Here is a 16,009-nt window from a genome sequence, read left to right as displayed (position 1 = left end):
GCCCCTGCTGGGAAGCAGAACTGCAAGACTGTCGGGCTTTGGAATTACTCTGGCTTTGTTCAAATCCCTCCCGGGTCCACTAATTGAATGACTTCCAGCAAGTTATCTAACTTAACTGATTCTTTCATTTCTCACCTTTACAAAAGAGTGTGACACTACTAACCTCATAGCATTTCCAGTACACAAAATGATAAATTTACTTCATAAATGAAGGTAGAAGAGAAAGTGTAACTACATGTCAACAACCTAGAGCCCATTCAAAGAGTTCTCTAAATATTTTTTCAACCTGAATTTAATGCACATAAGTAGGAACCAAAATTCATATCTATACTTAAAAATTATTGTCTTAAACAATTTTCATTTTTGAGTAATTTTAGACTTACAAGCAATTGCCAAAATCATATAGAGAGATCGTGTGGAGTACCTGTCACCCAGTTTTCCCTGGAGAAACTGATTTCTTATGAATAAACGTTCTATACAGAAGCATTCACTTTTCTCTAAAGCTGAGGCAAAGTATTGGAGAGGGGGGAAAAAAGGTGATAAAGCCTGGCCTAATCACTTTCCTGCTGTTCTTGCTCTCTCGTTGGTTTTCTTTTGAAAAATTTTTTAACAAAATAACTTCAGATGATTAAAAAAAAATTGCTGGTCCTGGGTCAGCATCCTAATACTGAGTGATCTTTTGTCCTCCTTTAGGTGCCAAGTTCAGGCTTCTGTCACATAGCTGGTCTTGAGATGGTGTCAAGGCCTGGGTTTGACTCTGCAACTTGCAAATACATCTATAAACCCCAAAGCACAAGAGAGACTGCTCAACACCATCATGATAGGTGTGTTTGTTTTATAAATTCCGAGTTGAGGGTACTGTCTCCTATAATGGACCAAAATCCATGTACTCTTTATGAATTATACGAGAGCTCTTATGAGAATCCAGGTTAATTGGCACAAGCATTTCTGACTTTTTTATAGTTTAGCACCTATTTATGTCCAGGCCTCAGGCAGTTTGACTCCAGGCCCCGAAGAGGGGTTCACCTCATGCTAATTGCCTTTCATCTTATATCCTATCTGCTCTAGGAAGCACATTGTAAGCCTCTCTCCATTAGCTGTGTTCTGTCTCACACATTGCATGAGCACTCTGCAAAGGGGAATCTTGGCGTGAATGTGAGTTGAGTTCCGTGCTGTTTCAGATATGCTCAATGTCAACCGAGTCTATGGCTGCAGTTGGGCAATTTTCATGACTGCTGAGAAATAGCTTCCAAGGGAAAACCTCAACATATAAACATAGTTGATACTCAAACTCATCTGGTGTCTGGGAAGTTCTAGCAGGTGAGGTTGTTCCCACAGTAGTCCGTTCTTTCCAGAAATCACCTTTAAGCATCCCCCGCTCCCTGGCCTGACCACCCTAACACATCCTACATGAAGGCAAACCCCAAAATAGGCAGAACCAGGGCTTAGTGTAAAAGCTCACGGGTCAGATCTCAAGGGCCGTTGTGAGCATAACAAGGTTTCTGACCTTTGGATTTATTTTCTAGCCAAATTTCTTTGGAAATCATAGGGTGGAAGTGATAAGTACATGCAGAAAGAAAGAACTTTTCCCTTAAATCTCTGTTCAGGTTCCTTGGTCTCCTTTAATTCTTTATTCACAGAAATGCTACATGGTTTATCAATTAATGAAGATTCATTAAATACGAATCAATGCTTAATTCACGCTACTTTTCCCCTGGAAGAGCCTCATGGGGCTAACATTAAGTAAGACATTGTTCTAGGCACTTCACATAAATGCATGATTTAATTATCACAATAATGCCTCCATATTGGCAGAATTATTACTATTACCCATATGATAGAGCAGAGTCTCAACATCACCACCCTCAGAATCATCTGTCCCCACTGCCTTTACAGGCTTCCTCACAGCTTTGGCATCATGAAGACTCCAGAACACTAGTGTCTTGCCAAGGCTATGGAAACAAGTACTTGCAGAGGCTAGTGTACCTGGTGAAATGCCAGGGAGAAGGAAATATGTAAAAGAAAGTGCACCTCAATGACGGAATGATACAGGATAACAGAACAGAGAGTGGCCTGGGACATATGGGGTAGAGTTGCTTCATATAAGGCAGTGTGAGGTCGAGTCTCTGCAGGGATGACATTTACTCTGAGGTCTGAGTGAGGAAAAGGATCCAGCCAGATGCAGGTCTGGAAGGAAGGGATTTCTGAATGGAGGCAACCCTGTAAGAGATTGTTGAGGAAGAGATGAGCTTTGGGGGATGAACTTCATATGTCATTAAATCATAAATTCCTTGAAGATGGCTGTAGTTGCTTCTCATCTTGGAGTCCTTTGCAGTATCAAAATCCTACTGTGTCATCCAGAAATTCAGTGAAAGGAATTGGCTGTAAACTACACCTCTCATTTTCAAATGAGGAAGGGGAGGAACCTGACTGACCACCGAGGTGAGTCAGGAGAAGAACAAAGACAGTGATACAAGTTCCAGCTTCTCAGCTGAATCTTTTTCCAGTCTTGCACAACTATGTCTCCTGATTCTACATTTAAATGGCAGCCACAGTTAGCCATTTATCTTGAGCAGAGCCTTGTTTAGACAAATCTGGTGAGGAGTATGACATCATCCACACACACGCAAATCTGCTATGCGTTGTTTGCCAAACACTTTTGCCGGAGGTTAAAACACTGTGGTATTTTTAAACCATGCGGGCAAAATCACTCCCTCTCCATGCAGGGGCTGAATCGTTGCCAGGGTTGCTAAATTGGCAGGGCAAAGGGCCCTATGCCATCTGTCCTCACATTGGTTGAATTTAGGTCTTGAAGCGAGAATCGGATTAAGAAAAAGCAAACAGCACTAACTGCACGGAGGAACCCTTGATAGGTTTCACTTAGCATGTGGGATGAACTATACCGAGGGGAGACAGTGGGGCAAGGCAGGACTTAGAATAGAAGAGAGGAAGGAGGTGAAACTTAACACCAAAAATGGAGTTGGACCTTTGGCTTTTAAGTAGAGACAGGGCTTTTAGCCTCTCATTCTCTCTCTCTCTGCCTTTTTCCTTTTTACATTTTCTCTTTTCTAGAAGGAAGGAGAAGGAAGCTAAAATTGCTTTTCTGTCTTTAAGGCAAATAGGGAACAACCATAGCTGGTGTAAGTAAAGTAGCTATAATTTTTAGATTATTACCCTTTTAAAACATTATTGATTTAGTTTAGAGAGAGCAAGAGAGAGAAGGGGGAGGGGCAGAGGAGAGAATCCTCAAGCTGACACCCTGCAGGACTCGATCCCAGGACCCTGAGATCATGACCTGAGCCAAAATCAAGAGTCAGATACTTAGCTGACGGAGTCACCCAGGTGCCCCACTTTTCCTGAACTTTTTCTTCATTTGCATCTTAGTCTATAACACACCTACCACTCAGCATAACTTTTGAGACTAAAAACAGTTAAGTCACAAGTTCCCTGCAGATGGGAAACCACTGAGCAAGGACAAACCTGGATCTCTAAATTTTAGGTCACTTGCCCAAGCCAACAGTTTTTCTTTCTTGAAAAGGGGGAAACAGAGGCTCAACAAAGTAAAAGGTAGTGACTGAGTCCATAGTAAGCTGTCATGAAGCTGGCAGTTCTGTGACTTGGATTCTAAGGCTGGAGTTCCTCATACAGTCCATGCTGCCATCTGTGTGTTGGGAACCTTCTATGACTCCGGGGTTTTCGAAGAAGCAGCAGAAGCATGGTTTCTTAATGACCACACAAATTCTAAAGGTATTTTATAGCCACCAGAGGAAGACTAGTGTCTTTGTTAGTTTGGGCTGCCGTAACAAAGTGCCATAGACTGGGGCTGCTTATCAACAGTGGAGAAACTTAGTCCTCACAGTTTGGGAGGCTAGAAATCCTAGGTCAGAGTGCCAGCATGATTAGACTCTGGAAAGAGCTGTCTTTCAATTGTAGACTGCCAGCTTCTGGTTGTATCCTCACAGCAGAGAGAGGGAGCAAGCTCTCTTGTGACTCTTACAAGAGCACTGAACCATTACTGGAGCCCCTCTCCACATGACTTCATCTTGTCCTAATCACCTCCTAAAGGTGTCATCTACTTGTACCATTGCATTGGGGGGTGGATAGGATTTCAAAGTATGAATTTTGAGGGAACACAAATGTTCAGTCCATCACAACTAAGATTCTAAGAAGAAGCTTATAAAAATGAAAGAATTCTATGGCACTTTAGAGAGAGAACGAGGAGGGTGCTCCATGACAGGGCAGGGGGTGGGGGGAGGTTGTCCCTGTTGGGATCTGCCATAGCAAGCATCCCTGGGGACAGAGTAGGTACTCAATGAATATTAACAAAGGAATGATACAACCTCCATGGAGCCTGGGCTTGATCTGTGTTGTTTATGCTCTGTTCTGGCACCTGGAACAGTACTTAAGCAGCCTTGTAGGTTAGCAAATGGAAAAGAGAAAATAAAGGGTTAAATAGGCTTTTTAATTGATGCCAAATAACTTGAATACTAAGACTCCACAGGGTTAGAACTAGGTCCTGGATGAAGGCATAGTTCCTGTATTGATCAATTGCCGAATATGGATTGAATATTCTAATCAATCAATTAGGGGACAGGGTTTTCATTATAGGCTTATGAATGTATATATAATAGAATTTCAGTTGGGAAGTAGAACCAGTTCTGGGGTGTCAGGGTGTCTGGGGTGCTATTGGGTTTGCAAGACTGCTGCTTTATTTGGTTTTTCTTGAGCCTAGTCTATTGTAGCAATGGGTGTGAAAGGGATGAGAATGTGTAAGAAGCAATGTGATAGTGCTTCTGATGGTGTGGATGGAGAAAAGACTCAGGGGTGAAAGTTAGGTATAATTAAAGACTGGATTTTGTTAGTGACGTTTTGATTTTAGAGCCTGCTATGGGTTGAATTGTGTCCCCCCCTAAAGAGATATGTTGTAATTATAACCCAAGTACATCAGAATGCAAGCTTTTTGTTAGAAATAAGGTCGTTGTAGATGCAACCAATTTAAGATGAGGTCCTTTGGGTGTTCCTAGGCAAGATGACTGGTGTTCTTGTAACAAGAGGAGAGACACACAGAAAGGGGAATACCATGTGAAGACCCAGCCACACACTGGGAGAAGATGGCCATGTGAAGATGAAAGAAAAGATCCAAGTGATGTGGTGGCAAGCCAAAAAATACCTGGGCTGTTAGAAGCTGACAGAAGTAAAGAAGGATCCTCTGCTCTAGATTTTGGAGGAATCATAGTCCTACTGACACCCTGATGGGAGACTTCTGGCCTCCAGAACTGTAACAGAAGACATTTCTGTGGTGGTAAGCCACTTAGTTTGCAGTACGTGTCACAGCAGCCCTAGGAAACTAACACAGAAACATGTATTTATAACTTTGAAACATCATTATATTGCAAGACCAAGTTCCAAACCCCTTTTTATCTTCACCAAAAGAAAGTTTTTATAATGTGATTTTAAATAAATGATGTGAGGCTTTTCAGGAATACAAATATGATAGACCATATTTATATGTTGTAGGGGGGAGATCACAGCTTTAAATGCTGGTGTTTAGAGATCCTATGACTAGCAGCTATAATTTCTCTTCAATTAGCACTTGAGATAATGTATTCAAATCTTCTAGGCCTTTCTTCTGCCTGTCTGTCCTATTTTCTTGATATGGTATACCAACTCCTTCAGCCTCTGCTTTTGGTTATGGGGGATGTGGGGAAACCATCGGTGACTCATCCTCCAGGACCCTACCATTGCCACATCAGCCTTTGAGCAGCATAAGCACCTACGGCATAAACATAGTGCAATAAGCCTTCTTTTGCTGTCTGCACAAGATTCCCAAATTCCATTTAATTTCTATCTGACTGGGGGTACTGAGTGGAAGCCTGCAGCTTTTAATTATAGTACTAGACTACACCTTGGACAAGAAGGTGAGGAATACATTCACTCACACTGGTTGGATACCTATACATCTCCAGGTACTATATGTATGTTGTTTTGGGTAAGACCTGGCACAGCTTCTTAAAGTGAGCATCATCCCTATTTAAAAAGAAGGAGATTGAATCTCTGAGAGTTTCAGTATTATCAAACCAGAAAGCACTTGGATCCAGCCTTGCCCTAACTCACAGATGGCGGACTTGAAACCTTTCCTTACTCCGCTTTTCCTCCCAGACTGACCTCTATGTCCTGCTCCATGCTTGCTTCTCTTTATAGCCATCTCAACCCTGCAGGGCCTTCTAGATATTCTTGTGACAGACACAGGATATAAGAAGGGAGAATGAAACCCTTTCCCCAAGTCACATCCTCAAGGCTCTCTTCCTTCTCCCTTCCAGCTTGATCCAGGGCAACTTTCCAGCCATGTGGTTCTCCAGTCCATCTTGTCCAAATTGGAAATACATGTGGTGAGGAGAGTTTCTAGCTCTGAGTTCCATTTATTAGCCCACACAGAGTTCAGACCCCTGGATGTCTTTAAGGACTCCATTTTGTCCCGGTCAATAGACTTTCTTCTCCAGGTAGATGGAGTAAGGAGCAAGTTGACACTGGACTCTGTATCAGATGGCTTTTGTTTCTCACCACAGGTCCTTTTGGATATCCATCAGGACCTAGCTCTGGGTGCAGTCACATTCTACATGAGCTTCCTCAGCCACTTCTACTGTGTTTATGCCACATCTACTTCACAATCAGCCAGCACCTAACCTGATATTTACTCCTTGAGCCTCTTACCTCCAACACTGAGCACTTCACTTGCTGCTGAAGCATGAGGTATCTATGTAAAAGCCAAATGGAAGTATAAAGAGTTAAAACCCATAAAGAATATTGGGAAATATAAACTGGCAGATAAGCTTTTCCCCTTCATTCCCCAAAAAAGGACTGTTCAGAACACAATAGTGTTTGAGGACCCTAGGAAGATAGCACCATGTAACAGTGGGATGGAACACTTACTTGGGCATGGTACAAAATGCTCAGCCAGCTTAGTGCCATCTTATCACCTTGAATCTCCCTCCTAATCTGTCACATTCCCATGGCTTTCATTCCAGCTTTCCTAGGACCAATTTTCTAAGCTCTGTGTTCTGGGGAACAAGGTTAAGACAAGTTTCCTCTGTGGTTGGTTTTATAGTGTTTTCTCTGAATCACCTGGGACACTTGTCAAAAATACAGTTTCCAAGGACCCATCCCATGATTAGAATCTGGAACTGGAGGGTATTATGCTGAGTGAAGTAAGTCAGTCGGAGAAGGACAAACATTATATGTTCTCATTCATTTGGGGAATATAAATAATAGTGAAAGGGAATATAAGGGAAGGGAGAAGAAATGTGTGGGAAATATCAGAAAGGGAGACAGAACGTAAAGACTGCTAACTCTGGGAAACGAACTAGGGGTGGTAGAAGGGGAGGAGGGCGGGGGGTGGGAGTGAATGGGTGACGGGCACTGGGGGTTATTCTGTATGTTAGTAAATTGAACACCAATAAAAAAAAAAAAAGAATCTCTGGGTTTAGGTATAGTGCTGTGCATTCTAAACAAACTCTTCGGGTGATTCTCATGCATATCATAGTCTGGGAACCAGTGTTCCAGCCTAAGGTAAACTGAGGAAGAAAGCAGAGTATGTGCCCTTGACATCTTATTTGCCTGAATAACTGAGAAATGTCTAGCTATGGCTTGCAAACCCACCTATCATCTCCCAAACTATGATACATTTCCTGCCACTGGTGAGTGATTCCAGACATGTGATTGCAAAAGAAATCTTAAAGCCCATTCAAGAAAAGTTATTTGTGTACCTGCAGTCACCAGAGGCTACCACATAGATTCTGGGCAGTAATCTTACTGACATTGGATTGGTCTCATGTTTACTTCCATCCCAAAGTTACTCATTAGGAATTGCTGAGCCTTAGGGTAATTTATTTAACATCTAAAATTTGGGGACATGGATATTTGGGCAAAACTAAGACAATCTTCTAAAAGTCTGCATAATCATTAGGAAACTCCTTACAGAATGAGGTTAGAGCGGCCAAGAAATTTCAGCCCATCATTTCTCTTTGTGAGGAAAAGAAACTGATAGTATTTGCAAGTATTTGTATAGTGAAAACAATTTCAGCAATGAATGAACTTGTGAGGGAAAAATAATTATTACCCACTTTCTTCCAAATAATTCACTCTTTAAGTTCAAGGGTCCAACAAGAATGGCTTCTCACACTCAAAACACATTTTTCATGCAGCTAGCAAAACAACTGGGTATGTATGGGATACATTTGCTTTTAATTTTCTCTTTGCTGGCTCCTTTTCAGCAAAGCTACCTGGTGTGGCAGGTGAAGAATGGACTAAGGGTCACACAGAAAGGGCTTCAAAACCCAATTTGGCTCTTGACTATCTTGGGAACATTGAGTAAACTGTTCATTGTGTCTAAATTTTGGTGAACTTATTTGGATAATGGACACTATTTTAGCTTTTGTGGGTTGTGAGAATAACAAAAGAGTAATTATAAAAGGGTATGGCATGGAATAGGAATTTAAGAAATTGTTATTAAATATCATCATCATCTCATTATTATGGTAATCAAACTGGACCAAGAAGACAGTAACAGGATATGCATCTATGGAATTATTGACTGTTCTGTGTTGATTTGTGTGACATAAATAGGAGTGTGGGGATAAAAGCTGAAATAGACATTTTTTTTTCATTCAGAGTTAAACTGAAAAACGAAGGAATGCTAACTCAGATGGTGGGTTGTGAAATCCTAGTCTATGTAGATGGGACTAGAAGTCAGAAGACCTTGGTGGAGATGGTGGTGTACTGGTGGTAGTGGGTTTGGAATACATAAGACTTAAAGCAGATTGCAAACCAACAGGTCCAGGGTTTCATAAGTGTATCATTTGGAAGAAATCTGAAAACATGCATTCAGCTTCCAGGTGTAATTTGAGGACAAACTTCATACTTTAATTGATTGTTTGGCCCTTACACCCATGTAATACCTAGACCGTATTATGCCCTCAGTAAAAGTAAGTTGAAAGTAAATACATAAATACATGAATGGATGACTAATGGAAAAATAAAATGTGACAATATATATGACAAGTTTGGTCATATTTCTGAAAATCTGTGACGTTATTTTGTATGTGGTATTCTCTGCTTTTTCCTTCCACACTTAGACCCACCTGTCCCTTGATGGCACACCTTCCCAAATCCTCATATTTCTCAGATATTTCCACCTTCTAACTGAAATCTGCAAGGGAGCATTATTCCACTTAAGTTGTGATGGAACTCTCATTGGGGTAGTTCATTTTATATGTCAACTTGACTGAGGCATGGAGTACCCAGACATTTGGCCAAACATCATTCTAGGAGTATCTATGAGGGTATTTCTGCATGAGATTAATATGGGAATCAGTAGACTAAAGCAGATTGCTCTTCCAAGAGTGGGTGGACCTCATCTAATCATTTGAAGACTTGATTAGAACAAAAAGACTAAGTAAGAGGGATCTCTTTTCGCTTGACTGAGCTCCGTCAATGATCTTTTCCAGCCTTTGGACTTGGACTGAAACATTGGCTCTTCTTGGGTCTCGAGTTTCAAACTGGAACTTAAGCCACATGTTCTCCTGCTTCTCAGCCCTTTGAATTCAGTCTGGAACTACACATTCAATCCCCTGGGTCTCTGTCTTGTTGACAGTGCATCTTGGGACTTTTTTTTCAGCTTCTGAACCATGTGAGCCAATTTCTTATTATCTTTCTGTCTGCCTGTCTTTGGAGAATCCTGACTAATATACTCATGTATAAAGTGTTTGCATTTCAATAGGGATTAGAGAAGAGACAGGTTTGGCAAAGGGAAGAATGTCTAGTTATGGAATTTAAGGAATGAGGAGGAAGGGAATGTGCTGACTTTGTGGGTAAAGAAGATGAGAATTGCAATGGTAATAAAATGAGATCTTCTACTAATGCATCCAACATTGCAAGCACTCAGTAAATGCTGTGAGATTGATATGATTATTTTATAGAAAACTGAAGGTCATTCTACAGGCAACTGAAGTCACTGTGGTTAAAAATATCTAGGAAATCTGGAAAGGAATCCAAACCTGTCGAACTTTAAAGCCAACGAAATGTTTATGGTGATTTTAGAGACCCTGGAATTATAAATTATTTTGCTTGAAACATGTAGGTGGGTTCCTATTTTATATCCACAGTGCTTCACAGTCTCCAAAATTTTAGCACTCATTACCTCATTCAAACCTCAGAACCTGACTTGTGATGTGGGTACTATTTCTATTTTTAATTTTATAGATAAGGAAGCTTGAGACTCAGCCAAGTGAAGAGACCTGTTAATCATGCAGCTTGAATGCAGTGACCATACTGGAGCTCAGACCTCCTGACTCTAAGCCATGTGCATCTCCTCTTCTTCAGGGGACCAATAAAGGAGTTTAGATTCTTACTGGGGCTGATGAGGCAACAAGAACTGGTGGGGACAATTACCTGAAAATCTCCTTTTTCATAGGTAAAAGAAACATGGTTTTGTGTAACTAATGCAAACAAGAATATGCAAATGCCATTGCAGAATATATGCATGGTGTATATAATATATAATTATGCAGAGGCTTTGCATTTAGAAATTGTATCATTCAACTGTTTTACTGCCTAAAACACTTCAGCAAATTGTGATGATTCCAACTTGCTGAAAAATGGTGATCATCTTTTTTTTTTAAAATTTAAATTCAAGTTAGTTAACATATAATGTATTATTAGTTTCAGGATAGAGTTTAGTGATTCATCAGTTGCATATACACCCAGTGCTCATTACGTTACGTGCCCTCCTTAATGTCCTTCACCCAATTAGTCCACCCCCCCCATTCACCTCCAACAACCCTCAGTTTGTTTCTGATCGTTAAGAGTGTCCTAAGCTGATCATCTTTTGCACCTATGAGGTTTTAGCTGTTCTACTTTTTACCTAGTCAAAATTTCTTTAAGCCTTTAATGAATTCTTCCATTTTTTAAATGAAGATTTCATGGGGCCATCACATCCAACTTTTATGGACATGAATAAGATATGTTTGTTTCATTTTTTGTCAATACTTTGACAAGGAAATGTTTAAAATCATGCTACAGATTTTGCGAGAAGACATTGTCTATTTCAGGCTTGGTTGTATCTCTTGCCTGTGAACATGAAGTGCAATCCTCTCCTTAAAACAACTCTTTCTCTTGCTTCTTTCCTACCAGTGTGGTTGAGTGTCCTACATTAAATGATATCTCCTGGCCCCTCTGCACCAGGTTGGGTAGGTGAGAGCCCAGCTGAAAACTGGCATTCTTTTGCTAGGACTGCAAATCTCCATTGAACTTCTGGTCCTCTCCATGTTCTGTTCTAGATGTTGGCAGGATGAATAAAACCCAGCCCCTGCTCTCAAAGAACTTGCAGTTAGGTGAGAGACTGAAAATAAACAGGCAAGTTGGTGAATGAACAAATTAAAGATATACATAAGTGGTTTGTGGAGAAAGCTGGTAATATGCAGGAGTTGATCATAATAAAAAACTCACCTAGTGCTTGCCATGGGTCACCATATATTTACGTATATTAGCTCTTCTGGTCCTTGTTATAACTCTGTGAAGTAGGTTACCATCTTGTAGGTGGGGAAACTGAGGCATGGAATAGCAGTAGCATGAGGTCACCCCTTAGGTATGGAGGTTGAGATTTGAATCCAGGCAGACTGGCTCATATACTTAGTTGCCATCTTTTACCATTGCAGCTGGTGGTCAGGGAAGAAGGACTGGTTAGCCAGTTAGACAAAGTGGGAAGCAGATTCTACGCGGACAGAATTGCCTATTCAGAGGCAGAGGGGACTGGGAAGGAGACCTATAGCTTGATGCCTGTGGCACACAAGTGTGAAGACTCATATGCCAAAGGTAATACTAGACACGTCAGCATATTTATCTTGCCCCTTCCAGGTAAAGACTTCCCTGTTGTGTTCTGAAGACAATAAGAAGCCACTGAAGAATTTTATGCAGAGAAATGTCACGATCTGATTTCCATTTTCCATGAGGTCATTTGGAGGAGGTGTGAAGGAGAGTACCTAGAATGTCTCGTAAAGTATCTAGAGTATCTGGTACCTAGAAAAGTATATATTTAGAGAAGAGAGAGGGAACCCAAAGCAAAGAGACCAGTGGGGAGACTCACAATTGTCTAGGATCTAGGGTTCAGAAAGATAGTATGGTCAGGAAGGGCCAAGTGCCCAATATGGACTGGAAGGCTTAGAACTGATGGGCTAGGCAGGTGAAGAGGGAGATTCTAAGGACTGTGGCCAGGTTGGATGGGTCTATAGGAACATATACAATGGGGCAGGAAGGAGGAAGATAGCCCTATTTTGGAGGGCTAGAGTTGCTTGAAGGTACATATGCCTGGTATGATGCATGCACATTTTGGATGAATATGGTGGGGATCAGCACCTGGAGGGAGGGACTGAGAGGTGGCACTCTGCATAGAAGTGACTGGAGGCTTCTCACAGTGGTGTTTAGTGATATGACAACTGGCTATTTTTCAAGAAAGGAGGTGCTATAGGAGTTTGTGAAGCAGCCCAAGTCCTTTTAACACCATCCACTTGCACCACTATTTCTTGGATATGAGTCTGGAATTCTGCTTCCAGTCATGTTTTACTCTTGAATTGTGAAAGTTATTAACCCTAATTGAATTATTATTTAACAAAATGCCTAGAATAGTGCCTGGAATGTGGTCTTTGCTGTTCGAGTACTTATTAAGTAAAATAAATAAATGCACTCCCATCTAGATGGCAGCTGAACTTTTTCTTCTTGCTGGGTACACATTAAGCCTTGGGCAGGAAACAGAGAGAGAAGCCTGGGAGAAGCCCATCATATAAATGGGCTAAAGAAGACTGTTAGAAGGACCATCCAGAGACTAAAAGAACATCAGCAAAAGCTCATGTCACATCATCACCCCTTCAAGGAGGAGATGTCAACAGGAACAGAACCCAGGTGACAGAACAAATAAGTTAAAGATGGCAAGTGATTTATTAGGTTTGGAATCCACCTCAAAGACAAGAGTTGGCACATGGCTTGTGGGATTATCAGTGATAATAATAGAAATGTTTATCTTGTGGGCTGGCTGCATTCAGCTTTGAACCAGGAGCCACAGTCATTAACTATACCACTAGCCCACATGTTGTAGGTTGTTACTTTCCATTCCATTAAGTGTTTCAATGATATCCTTTACCGATCACCTAATATGTGCCAAACAAGACAGACAACATCTTATAGAAGAGATATATGTTTATATGTATGTCGAATGTGTAAAGATGACTAGCCTATGTCCCCTGCTATCTGCTCTCACACTTCTTGCCTGAAGTCCATTTGCTTTCTGGAATTCTGCACTTCTTAGTATAATTGATGGAGAGAGACACAGAAACTATCCAGCTCCCCTAGTTAGACTGTAAGCTCCAAAAGAGCAATGTTGTCTGGGTCTGCACATCCAAGTGTCTAAGTGCCTGGCACATAAACACATACAGAATAATTATCACAATTTCAGGAAATGCAATGAAGAGATAGTACAATGTTCTTTGAGATTATATAATGGGGACTTTTATAAAATGAGGGAATGACCACCAATATTTGTAGTAGCAATGTCCATAATAGTCAAACCATGGAAAGAGCACAGATAGATGGATGGATAAAGAAGATATTTATATATATATAAATATATATAAATATTCATTGTATAAATATTATAAGTAATATATATTATATTATAATAATATATATAAATATTCATTGAAACACTTAATTAAATGGAAAGTAACAACCTACAACATGGGGGCTAGTGGTATAGTTAATGACTGTGGCTCCTGGTTCAAAGCTGAATGTGCCAGCCTACAAGATAAACATTTTGATTATTATCACTGATAATCCCATAAGGCATGTGCCAACTCTTGTCTTTGAGGTGGATTCCAAACCTAATAAATCTTGCCATCTTTAACACACACACACACATATATTTATATATAGTGGAATATTGCTTAGCCATCAAAAAGAATGAAATCTTGCCATTTGAAGCAACATGGATGGAGCTAGAGGGTATTATGCTGAGCAAAATTAGTCAGAGAAAGACAATTATATGATTTCACTCATGTGTGGGATTTAAGAAATAAAACAGGATCATAGGGGAAGGAGTGAAAAATAAAATAAGCAGAAAGGGAGACAAACCATAAGAGACTCTCAACTATAAGAAACAAACTGAGAATTGCTGGAGGGGAGATGGGGGGGATGGGGTAACTGAGTGTTGGGCATTAAGGAGGGCACTTGATGTAATTAGCACTGGATGTTAAATACAACTGATGAACCACTAAGTTCTACCTCTGAAACTAATGTTACACTATATGTTAATTAACTGAATTACAATGCAATAAAAAAAGTAAAATCAGGGGTGACCAGAGAATAAGTCCCTGAGGAAATAATAGTGTAAATGAGATTTGCAGAAAGAAGAGGGAGGTAGCTAGAGTGAGGGGAGCATTCTAGGGAGCAGGGTGGTGGAAGACCCTCAGGTGAACAGAGTTAGCTATGTTCCATCTTTCTCATGTCAAATAGTAGTTTTCTTTAAGTTTCCATAAAATGCCACTTCAGGAAATCATGTTTTCTGTTTTGTAAAATGACTCATAAAAGAGCTATTTTGTTGTCATTGGCATTAAAAATAAATTCAGAATAAAATAACTTGGAACCATGCTTATTTTCATCCTTGATTTTTTTTATATGAAATGATGGAACTGCAAGTTTAATTTTTCTTTGGCTGTTTTAAAAATGAACTTTTTTTTCCTTCCTGGCTGATGTCAGCTGCCTACCCTGAGTCCCTGGGGATGGTGTTACCTCAGCTCTCTTCCCTCCCTCCCTTGATCAGCCATACTCTGGAGAAGATCCATGTCCATCCTCCACGCTGGGCAGGGACAAGCTGCTAGGGCAGCACGCCCACTCTTGTTTCCAGATATGACATATTTGCTCAGAGCAGCTGGTGTAGGTGGAGCTTCCATACACATGGGGTCCAGCCTCCCTGTGCCTGACTTTCCAGACACTCTACTTCCTGGCTGTGGAATTGGGGAAGGGTTAAGTCTCTGAAGTTCAGAGCCCTGAACTGGGAAAAATAAATGACAGGATTACATAAAGTGTCTAGTGAAATGTCTGTCACACAGTCAGTTTGCAGTACATATAAACTAAAACAGACCTACTCCCTACTAGATTTCCTGCCTTTCCTAAATTCATCGCTAAATGTGTCCATCTGGACTTGAGACTCCTTGGTCCCAAGAAGAATGGAAGGAATTCTCAGTAAATTTAACCAGATGAACACGAGGTCAGGGCTATATGCTTGATCAATAGAAATGCTTCTGGGGTCAGAAATCAGGGCTTCCTAAATCAGATGTTATTTGCCACATAGGTTTATTCTTGAACATTAGTCCATGGCGGGGGTGGGAGGAGGCTGGATGAGAGGCTTAGGGAGGAGAGGCTGAACTCTGATGAATAGAAGACTCTGTGGAACAACACTGTCCTTGGTGGAATCAAGGGCTCCAGTGCCTCAGTGGAACCACGGTGGTCAGTGAGGTATCTAAGCATAGAGAAAACAGGATGGTTTGGCTTAAGTGTGGGAAGTGGGTGCAGATGAAGTGCCTCCCTGAAGCAAAGAACAAGGTGGAGGGAATGGGGTCTGAAGGCGGAAATTCCTACCAAAATTGTAGAGAAAGAATTGAACACAACAGATGTTTACATGTTAGGACCCATTTGTCCTTCCTCAGTTGGTAGGATCTTGGGAAATACTGGTTACAGGACGTCAGAAGTCCAAGCTTGGTCTCACTGGGCTAAAATTCAGGTGAGGCAGGGCTACGTTCCTTTTGGAGGTTCTATAGGAGAATCTAAGTTCTAGCCTTATCAGCTTCTAGAGGCTGCCCCGGTTCCTTGGCTCATGGCCCCTCCTGCATCTTCAGAGTCAGCCGGACTGGGTTGAGTTTTCTCAAGTTGTATCCCTATGACCCTCTCTCCAGCTTCCCTCTTCTAC

General features: G+C 41.1%; 1 protein-coding gene and 1 long non-coding RNA gene across 2 annotated transcripts in view; one reads left to right on the top strand and one right to left on the bottom strand.

The window, feature by feature from the left end:
• LOC112653551 (uncharacterized) overlaps positions 1-14,679 on the top strand; it is a 28,371-nt gene extending 13,692 nt beyond the window's left edge. The window contains exons 4-10 of the long non-coding RNA XR_003132270.3: positions 694-824; positions 5,025-5,302; positions 6,567-6,750; positions 9,504-9,685; positions 10,258-10,468; positions 11,188-11,387; positions 11,911-14,679. This is a non-coding gene — a long non-coding RNA (uncharacterized LOC112653551). The remainder of the gene's footprint in view (positions 1-693; positions 825-5,024; positions 5,303-6,566; positions 6,751-9,503; positions 9,686-10,257; positions 10,469-11,187; positions 11,388-11,910) is intronic.
• CLNK (cytokine dependent hematopoietic cell linker) overlaps positions 1-16,009 on the bottom strand; it is a 207,991-nt gene that overhangs the window by 164,154 nt on the left and 27,828 nt on the right. The gene's annotated exons all lie outside the window — the stretch shown is intronic.

Source organism: Canis lupus, chromosome 3 (genome assembly GCF_003254725.2).
Source record: "Canis lupus dingo isolate Sandy chromosome 3, ASM325472v2, whole genome shotgun sequence".
Classification (NCBI taxonomy): Eukaryota; Metazoa; Chordata; class Mammalia; order Carnivora; family Canidae; genus Canis; species Canis lupus.
Note: the sequence above shows the minus strand (reverse complement) of the source record. Positions and strands in the feature narration are given on the sequence as shown.